Consider the following 10,010-nt stretch of genomic DNA (forward strand, 5'->3'; position numbering starts at 1 on the left):
AGGGAAATGAAAGATAGGAATGCTCAGTTTGTTAATTGATGGCATCTTGTAAAAAATACATTTATCCTTTCCCACACGCCCCAAGTATTCCAAATAAATATGGAATCAGATGAAAATGAAGAATAATTATTCAGACTGGAAGAAAGAATTATTCAGGAAATACTCATGAATTAAACAGGTTTTAAAATTTCATAAGAAGCTGTTGAATATTTTTAGTCAGTATTTATTTTTCTTATTTTTTTTAGTTCCTCATAAACAATTTATAAATACTGGAAATACAGTACATTCACAGAGAAAGACACAATATTCACACTTAGAAGTCTTTATATATATATAGTATATATAACAACAATAAGGGACACTTGAAGAGCTTTGCAAAAAAAACAGCTAAAACCCTGATCTACAAGTTTATGTTTAGATTTGCATATACATCCTTAATAGGACTACAGACAGAAGAGGGTTGGGTTGAGTGTGTATTTTTTGCTATATATGCAGGGTATGAGTCACTGTTTAGATCAAGGGGGTGTGTATTGGGGAGACATACCATGCTATGAGGAAAGTATCTGTCTAAACTGAAGTGTAGAAGTGCACTAGCATACTGAAACTCATTTACCTTTCATTTTGTATGTAAGTTTGGTGATGAGCATTTATCCTATCAAGTGGGATGATCAGTCTTTATTTTATACAGTTGCTTGTATTAGATGTTAGGTATTACAGTATTTTAAGTCCTAAAATAAAAGACCAGGAACTCTGTAAGTGTTTATAGAGGCTTTAATGAAATTGATTTTAAATACTTGAAATTATTTGCCTCATTAAAGTCTTTACGTAGCAGGATTGGAGGGAAATATACTTTTGTCTGAGAACTGCATTAGCTAAAACACAGAGTTGAAATGGTTGAAAAACAGGATTAAATGATAGTTTGGACTTTCTTTCTTGACTTTAGTCAATCCTGGAAGCTTTGGAGGAAGAATATTTCAGGATTTGTTTCCAATAAATCAGACTATAAAACTAAGCCCTAATGGGCAGTCTTCCAGTTGCTTTTTTTTCAGTTCCAAGGAAATCATGCAAATATTTCTGTGAGTAAAAACAGGATTAGGCTTAAGGTAGTCTTAGGAGTTCTTGCAGAAGAGTCCATATTAAAACTGATAAGTCTGGTTTTAAACAGCATGTTTGGATCTTTGTTAGCATGTTTTATCTGTTTTCTGTTCAGTAGATGAAGACAGCAAAAATAACTAAACTGCAGCAGCAGACTTGTCCTTATGTGCTCACTGAGCTGCTGTGAGAGAAACAAGTCTGAATCCAAATCCTGCCAAGGAAACTGAGTTGTTTTTCAAGTATTTCCCGTTAGCAGGTAAATGCATTAGACCACAACAGTGCAGTTGATTGCAGAACACAGAATGGTTGAGTTTGGACGGCACCTCTGGAGATGGTCCAGTCCACTGGTCAAGCCCCTGCTCAAGCAGGCTCAGCTGCAGCAAGTTGCCCAGGACCATGGCCAGCTGGGTTTTGAATATCTCCAAGGATGGAGATTCCACAGCCCGCCTGGACAACCTGTGTCAGTGATCAGTCACCCTCACGTTTAAAAATGTTTTCTCAGGTTTAAACAGCATTCTCTGTATTTCAGTTTGTGCCCATTGCTGCTTGTCCTGTCACTGGGCACCACTGAGAAGAGTCCACCTCTTTCTTCTTTACCCCACCAATGCTCTGCCAAATGCAGCCCAGGAAGCTGTTGGCCGCCTTTGCTGTGAGGGCACATTGCTGGCTCATGGTCAACTTAGTGTCCACCAGAACATCTAGCGTCATTTTTGTAAAGCTGCTCTCTGGGTGGTGGGCCCCAGCCTGTGCTGAAAATTGATTCCAGCTGCCATCCAGAGGATGCCACAGCAGATTTGGTAGCAGAATCAAGACATTAATTAAATAATATGTGTTGCCAAAGGGAAAAAAAACCCCAAAAACCCCCAGCTTAGTAATGTTACACTGTTAAGACACCAGTGAAATATTAAAAACTTTATGAATGTCATTGTTAAAAGTATCGGTTCTTCTGTCTTGTTATGAATTTTCAAAATTCCAGACACTGAAGGATTAACATACCCGTCACATTGGAGTTTCTTAAAATGGACTGAGGTGTGCCTACGTGATAATTTCTAAGGAAGCTAAACCCCTTAATTTCTTGTGGCAAGTATTTGAACTAGAGGTCCTGTACCACCTTGGAAATTCAGATTGCTTTATTTCAGCAATGTTCCCTCATTAAGTTTTACTCTGTGGGTATTTTGAAGTTCTAAACACAAATATAAGCATACTGCAATCAAAATGGTGCTTAACTTCTGATCGTCTTTGCCAAGCGTGCGCTCATCCAGTAGTATCACAATTGATCTCGGTACTAAGGTGCCAAACTCTGTGTTGCTGAAGGATAGTTAGATGATGTAAATAGCTTTTTGTGTTTTGCAATAAAGCACGCTTTTGTTGTGCTTGATGTAAAAGCAGGAGATGAAGGTATTCTTTTATTGAAGCAAACATGTGGAAAATTGCTGTAGATTGTTATAGTAGAGAGCATCTCCCCTGAAAGGAATGAAGTTCATCTATAGGGCAAACTCTGACTGTCGCACTTTATTGAGGTTACTCCTGGGCTCTCTGTGGTCAAAGGAAATAACGTCATGTCCATCTAAACTGTTATAACCATGAGACTGGCACATTTTCTCGTCTGTAGTGTTATATTCTAAACTGTCACTAGGCATTAACTCAGTCACTGGTGAAGTCCTACCACCTAGAGATGAACTCTGCCTCAAAATGATGTTTTCCACTTCAGTGCTACTCGTATAGCAATTACTGGGTCATTAATATCATTGCATGCAATTAGTGACAGTAGAATGAACAAGAGGTTTTTTATTTATTTAATATGAACTTTCACTATAACCCTTTCTTACCCAAGTGCTACAGAAAGAAAACAGAGGGATTTTCAAGGCAGAGGAACATCTTTGAAGAGTGGTGGTGGGTTCATATGACACAGAAGATAGGTCCTCATTTAATATTAAAGCTTCTGCTTTTCTTTCCAGCAAGACCACTTGTCATTAGCAACAATCAGTGTAACTTGAATGCTAACTAATTCTATTAGTTCTGTTCAGCTGAACTGTTAAGCAAAGCTTGCTGTGGTGGTGGGGAGGTATTTCTCCCCATCCGTGTGAGATTTTGCCAGTAGGGTGCCAGGAGAAAGGATGAACTTACGTAAAATACTTGTTTGTAGTTGGTGAAGCTAACTAGTTAGTAATCTGTTTTAGATGCATACTTTCTGATATACACTGAATACATATTACACACAATAATTAGTGGGCTTACATCTGCCACAGTTACTTCAGCGCTCAGAAATATATAATTTGTTTATGTAAACTAGAAGCAACCATGTGTGCAGTAGATCATTATCTGACAACATTTCTCAAAGTATGTGAAATATAGAACCGAAATACTTTTAGAAATGCTAGCTGTAATGAAAGACTTAAATTGTCATTCATAGTGATACAGTATTGAGATACTTTCATTTTTTATTTTTTTTAATGATCTCTAAATCATTCCAAGATAATTTTGAAAAGGGACACTTGACAGCAGTGAGGCAAGTACAGTTTTGTTGTGGGCGGGTGGATGCTGTGACCTTCTGTAATGGATAATAATTGAGCAAATAGTTTACTGTTTAGTACACTTCAGCAGTGGCATTCCTTAACCCAGAGATAAAGTGGTGCTGTTTTTAAAATGATAGGCAGCAGAAACCAATTGGAGCTCACAGCTTTTTGATACTTCCCAACTCCATCTTGCTTGCTGACTCTTTTTCCTTTTATGGAAACACTTTGTTGACATAAAGGGCTTTTTTTTTTTTTAATCACCTGTATTCTTGTTGTATGATGTCACATCTCCCTGGATTTAAGAGAATCATTCTGAATGTAGGAAAGGGAGGAAACTTTACAAGAACTCTCTCCCTATTTTGTGTATAATACTTGGGCGGTCCTTCTCTGTCGGAGGACATGAGATGTGGGAAGGAGAGTCTATGGATTTCTAGAGGTGTGTCTGGAATTTAACAGTTGGTATATACCAAGGAGTATGACAGTACAGAACTGATTGGCTCTGTCTTGCTTGTGTCCTTCACATTACACACCCCACACACACGCACAAAAAGAAACAGTAATAAAATCTGTCCCTTTCTTAACATACGAAAACAAGTGGAGAATTTTATGGAGAATTATATAAAGACTCCTATATGATGAGGCCCATATAAGTACCACAAGTCACGCTGCTCACATTTGGACAAGATACATTCTAGAGCAGTGGTTATAAAAGTGAATCACAAAGTTTCATTGCAGAGCCTTTGCCTTCTTCCAGGCAAGAAGAGGCCTGTTTTTTATTTTACTTAATTTTGTTCTGGTTTTAGCTTGACTGGGGAGGGCATTACTGGTTACTTGCTGTGCAGAATATAATTTATGGATCTTGTTTAGATATAAATCCTGAGACATACAATATAGGACTTAATTTGAAAAACAAGAAGAATGAGAATTGGAAAAGAAGGGAGAATTCTGTTCCTTTCCTTTACATAAAGTTTTGCCTTGCGTGTGGATAGAGGGGAAAAAAGTCTGGCTTCAAGAGTATTTATAAACATTCCATAAGCTATCCATCTATCTTAATTTGAAGAAATGTGTGGAGTAAGTCTGAGAGATTGAGAGTTTCTGAATGGTGTTTAGGTTGAGAAAGTCCTCAAAATTCTGCTGCCACCTTGACTTTGCAAGTAGGACAAATAAAAAGCCAGACATGGTAGAAAAACATAAGATTATTGGGAAGCCATTTTTATACATTTTTCATTACTGTCTCTGTGTCCTGTATTGTGTCAATTGAGCAAATTCAGAAGGTTTTTATCTTTTTTATTAAAGATTCTTTGTCTCCGTAAGATCAGTAGAAAAGTTAGGATGTGATTTTTATTGTTCAGGCACAAAGAGTTAAACAGAGGAGGTCTCCAGTCTCTAAACAGAAACACAGACAACACATTAACAGTGCTCCCTGCAACTATTCATAATGCATTTGTGTTTCAGCACTTACAGTCCAGGTTTGAGACTGCTGATAGTTAAATTTTAGAAGACAATTTTATTTTTTAAAAAAGTGAAGTTTTCAGTGTCAGTCTCATTTTTTGTCACTACAAGCAAGGGTAAAACATTAGTTGCTAGTAGCTGAAATTAGTGTATTTATCTTCTCTCTAAACTTTGTGAAGCTCACCCAGTGTAGTGTTTGCCAAGCTACCTGTTCTTTGGTGAGTGGCCTGAACAATTTTTTTTTGTTGTTTCAGATCTCCATGCAGATCTGGCATGGCTACTAAGTGGGGCGGGGGGGAGAGGGAACAAAAAAAAAAGAAGAAGAATGTAATTTCATTTAATTAAAAAACTCTTTCTATTACCTCGGCTGCCTTGTTCTTCCTCCCTGGCTGGTCTAGAAACAACCTCTGTGTTGTGTGATCTGTGATTTGTGGTTTTGCAGTGTGTGATTTCTGGTGTTCTTAAACCTGTCCCATAAATTTGGATAATTTATGGGAAAGAAGAATTATTTATTTGGTGCTTTACTGAGAGAGCCATTGAAAGGACCAAAAGCAGATGAAAGCAGTCAGAGCACAAACACACAATGCCTGGCCAAAATAGTATTCTATTGCTTAATAAAATAAAAAAAACCCTCAAAAGCTTTACATGTGCTTAGTAATCCTGTGAGTGCATATGAGATCAAGTGCAGCTTTGTTTTAAGAATAACTTCTTACTACTGTTGGATCTAAAGCTTTCATGGATTTTTGCTGCTGTTCAGGCTTTTCCATTCTGTTTCTAAGCAGAACTGGGGAAAAGTGGAGATGGGTAGGGTTGTTTAATTTTATTTAGCTTTGATTTTGAGAAACTTATTTTCTGATGCTGAATTCAAGCAGTATTTAAGAAAAAAAAAGTGAAAATCACTTCTATTGGACAGTACTGATCTATTACAAAGAAACCCGTAATTCTCATTTTTCTATTAACATATCCACACCAGCAGCAATTAATTCTTGATTACCTCATCAATGATGTGTCTTTGATACATTGCCAAATGGCTTGTATCTTGCAGCACACTAAGGGGGGACAAAACCAATTTTACTCCTGCCCATCAGTTGACATCAGTCATTCATTTCTGTAGCCTGTGGTTTAAGGTCCATTTGGTTTTAACAGGAAAATTAAGTATGATGATCATAATTTCTCTCTTCAGCTATGTAGTCCATTTCATATTCAAGCTCTAGAAATAAATGTGTTACAAAGTTGTGTTGGTTCAAAGGATATGACATTTAATTTGCAAGTAGGTAAAGTTTTTTGTAATGCTAAAACATAAAAGTATGTGTAATAATTGTGGCAGAATTAAGAGGTTGAGATTTTTGTCTGCTGGTGTTTTCTTTTATGTAATTGTGATGGCATTTTTTCATTTTGTAATGGGTGTTTTTAGGAGTGATGGAAGTTGAATTTTTGTGACTGTGCCTTCATTTCTAATCTCTTTGTGAATGAAAAGCTATACACAGGCACAAATCCAGCAGCTTAATTCTCCATCTGATTAGAGCAATGTTACCAACCTGATAGGTTGAAAACAGCCAAGATCCATGCAGTGGCTTGGCCTCCTGGGAGGCAGAGTAATAACAATCAAATGAAGACATATTAAAATGTAATATTACTTCCTCTCCATAGGGACTGTACAAGAATCATAGCCAGGAACTATTCTTGTCAGCTGACTCTGTTTCACTCACTGATTCCCTGCCTCTGTCTGCGTTTATGGCTAATGCATTTCGTACAATAAACAACACTTGTGAAGTTTTAAAAGCAAATAAATGTAAAACATCATACATTGATTTACATGAGACCAGGGTGGCTTTTTTTTGTTTTGTTTTAATAATTTATATATTTTTGAGAAGGGAAGGTAGAGCTGGAATGAAATTCTTTGGTCTGAATAATTTCATCTCCTCTTGTGTAAGGGAGAGGCAGTGTTTTACAAAACTGAAAATGTATACTAGCTTTTCCGAAGTAAGTATGTATCAGGAGACTCTTAACCATAATTTCATAAAACAAATAATTTTTTTTTTCTGAAAGCTGAAAACCAAAACTTGTATTCCTTATAAAATGGCAGCTGCTGTTATATTCAAGGAATGCAGACACACAGTGTCTGTGTATGCGGAGCTCCAACATAATTTTTTACTCACTGTTGTAAACATTGCCTAAAAATTATTATGATTTTGTCAGAAAATACTAAAATTAATAGAGATTTTAGGGCAATTATATCTGTTTATTAGTAGGTGTGGATAAACTCTTGAGTTAATAATTTAGTGTTCTTTTGGCTGTAATTATTAGTTCTACAATTGACACAAGTGGAACAAGACAGTTCTCAGAAAATCAGAGGTACCTATCCATCAAAAGATTTTAAAATATTTGCTACCTGTTTAGCAACATTGTACTTACTTTTAGTTTTCTGTGTGGTACTGTATTAATACAAAGTGAAGTCTGGGATCCTGAGAACATTTAATACTCATGAGAAACTTTATATTAATCATTAATTATGTTTATTAATATTACTCTTTAAGTATTATCTAGTCTTCTTAACACAGGCCCATATATGGTAGTTCATGTGTGAGTAATTGCCTCTAAAATATATCCATATTTAGAACTAAATATAAAAAACCCCAAACCTGGTCTTTTTTATATATAACTATATAAAAGTAAATTGTATGGACGGCCTAAGATTTGATCATATAAACACACCGGAGAGTAGTATTTCCATTTTAGACACAAGAAACTTGTGTTATGTTTCTGTGTTTATACTGAAAACTCCTATCACAGTCACTTTTTTTTTTCTTTAGATATCCTTTCAGAGTGAGCAGAGCTCCAGGTACAGGGTCGCTTTCCTTCCGAAGTGTGAGTGCGACGGAGGACCTTACATGATAGTTAGTGGCTGTAATTTTCATTTGGAGATCAATACAGAAAGGCAGCAGCAAGTGTTTTAGGAATATTTTGTACTCAATCCCTTGTTTGACTTCTATACACTGAACTGTCAAGGGGCATCAGCAGTATGAAACTGTGTTTTCTCTGATGTCCCAGATTACTTCTTTTCCTCCATGCAGCTTTTCAAAGCTCGAAATGATGTGTTTAAAACTACTCACTTTCTTCCTGGTACACTAGGGATATGTGAGTTATATTTCGATAGTCTTAATGAATTTCGAAAAATAATTTCCTCCAGTGGCCTTGGGTAATTGTCGGTTTAATTACAGAGAGAAGCTGAGATGGAAACTTTGCTTTGTCACTGAAATGCTTCTGTTTGAAAATTCCCCATTCCTTGGGACGTAGCAGTCTGTATGTACTCTGAGCTATAACGTAGGCTTTCTGAAAACCCCTTGAAGAACTGTGGAAAAAGTGAATACTTCTGCAAATTCATTCATCTGACATCAAAGCTATGAAAGCATTCTTTTAGCAAGCAAGTGAGGCAGATTGCACTCGCGTAGGCACACAACCAGACTCATTGTACATCTGGGCCTTCCCGTTTGGAGACTGTATTTAAAGTAATTTTTCACTCTTTTTGCCATCTTACTTTCTTATTCTGTACTGAGATCAGACTGCATCCTCTGCATCTTATTGAGGTCTCCTGCTCTGTGGGTTAAATGGGTGGGTCTTTAAAGAATAAAAAGGCATTGATGTTCAGAAGAAGCAGCACTCTATTCAATTAAAATAGTAGAAGGTGGTTAAGGAGATGTGAGCCCCCATTCCTTCAATTAAAAAACAAATGAAGAATAGCAAAAAACATAAGACAGAGTCAGTGTTTATTAGTCGTACTTTCAATTGATGTTCAACTTTGGTATTTCTATTTACTGCCTTTTTTTTTTTTTCTTCTCTTGTCCTTGTGCTGGTATATTGGCAAATAGGTCATAAAAAACACTTTCAGCAAAGACACATTTGATTTATGTCCAGAATGGGTTCTTAGTATTGATTTTTTTTTTCCCTCTGGAAAAAAACAAAAGAAAACAAAACTATACGTCTCCATTATTTTCTGAGCCTGGCAATGCAGTGGCACATTTCAGATCGGCTTTTATCTTAAATTACTCATTGTGCTCTTACATATTTTAAAAAGTCTTTTTGCAAGTTAGGGGAAAAAAAAAAAAAAAAGTAGTTGCCCATACAGCCATTGTCATGTTTTTACAGGGGGGAGGGAACAAGAGGAGGAACTGGGAGGGACCACGTATAAGGAGAAGGGAGTTTTAGGAAAAGAAAGCACAATTTGGGAAGTTTGTGTGGTGGCTGTAATTTGAGTTAGTCACAAAAGAGGCAGCAGTGGAACAAAAACAAGAAGTAGATCAAAGTCTAGGAAGCAGGGTTCAGCGGTATGGGGTTTATATCTTTACAGCTAGAGAGAAGATTAGAACAAGAAAAATAACTGCCATGGGGCTAGGAAGACATTGTGAAGGAAGAAGGAAATATACATAGGCTGCATTTGAAAGAAAATCCCCAAGGAAGGCAAAAGAGAAGGAGCGAGAATTAAAAACAAAGGTCGGAACAGTGTGAAGCCCTGGTTGAATTAGATCCTGAGCTGAAAGGAGAGGGGTAGGGGCAGGAAAGTGCTGCTTGAGCAGTTCCCCACGGCCACAGCAAGCAGCGAGTTCTGTTATCTCCCATTTTCTGTTGGTTTGCTCCAGCTGGCGTCCCAGTGCCGGTGCCTGTGTGCACACCCGCTCCTTCGTGCATTTTGGGCCTTGAGGAAACAACTCCGAGAGGTTACTGGTGAAATTTCCACCCCCCAGGACAACCGAGGTGGGAAAACCCCTGGTGCAGTCGAAGCCGGAGTCTGCAGTAGGCGGAGGTGCCCGCTCTGCCACCGTGGCCATCTCCACTGGGCAGCTGCCGAATAGTTTTGCAGCAGCTGTTGGGGCTTTGCAACCAACAGCTGGCTGGGGCGGCAGCAGTGGTGGCGACGCACCCCGGGACCGTGACTCAACGTTCTGGATT

At 37.6% G+C, this 10,010-nt stretch overlaps 1 protein-coding gene across 1 annotated transcript in view; it reads left to right on the plus strand.

The window, feature by feature from the left end:
* The window catches only part of EFNB2 (ephrin B2), a 28,869-nt gene that overhangs the window by 14,287 nt on the left and 4,572 nt on the right, over positions 1-10,010 (plus strand). The gene's annotated exons all lie outside the window — the stretch shown is intronic.

Source organism: Antrostomus carolinensis, unplaced genomic scaffold, assembly GCF_000700745.2.
Source record: "Antrostomus carolinensis isolate BGI_N321 unplaced genomic scaffold, ASM70074v2 scaffold20324, whole genome shotgun sequence".
Taxonomy (NCBI): Eukaryota; Metazoa; Chordata; class Aves; order Caprimulgiformes; family Caprimulgidae; genus Antrostomus; species Antrostomus carolinensis.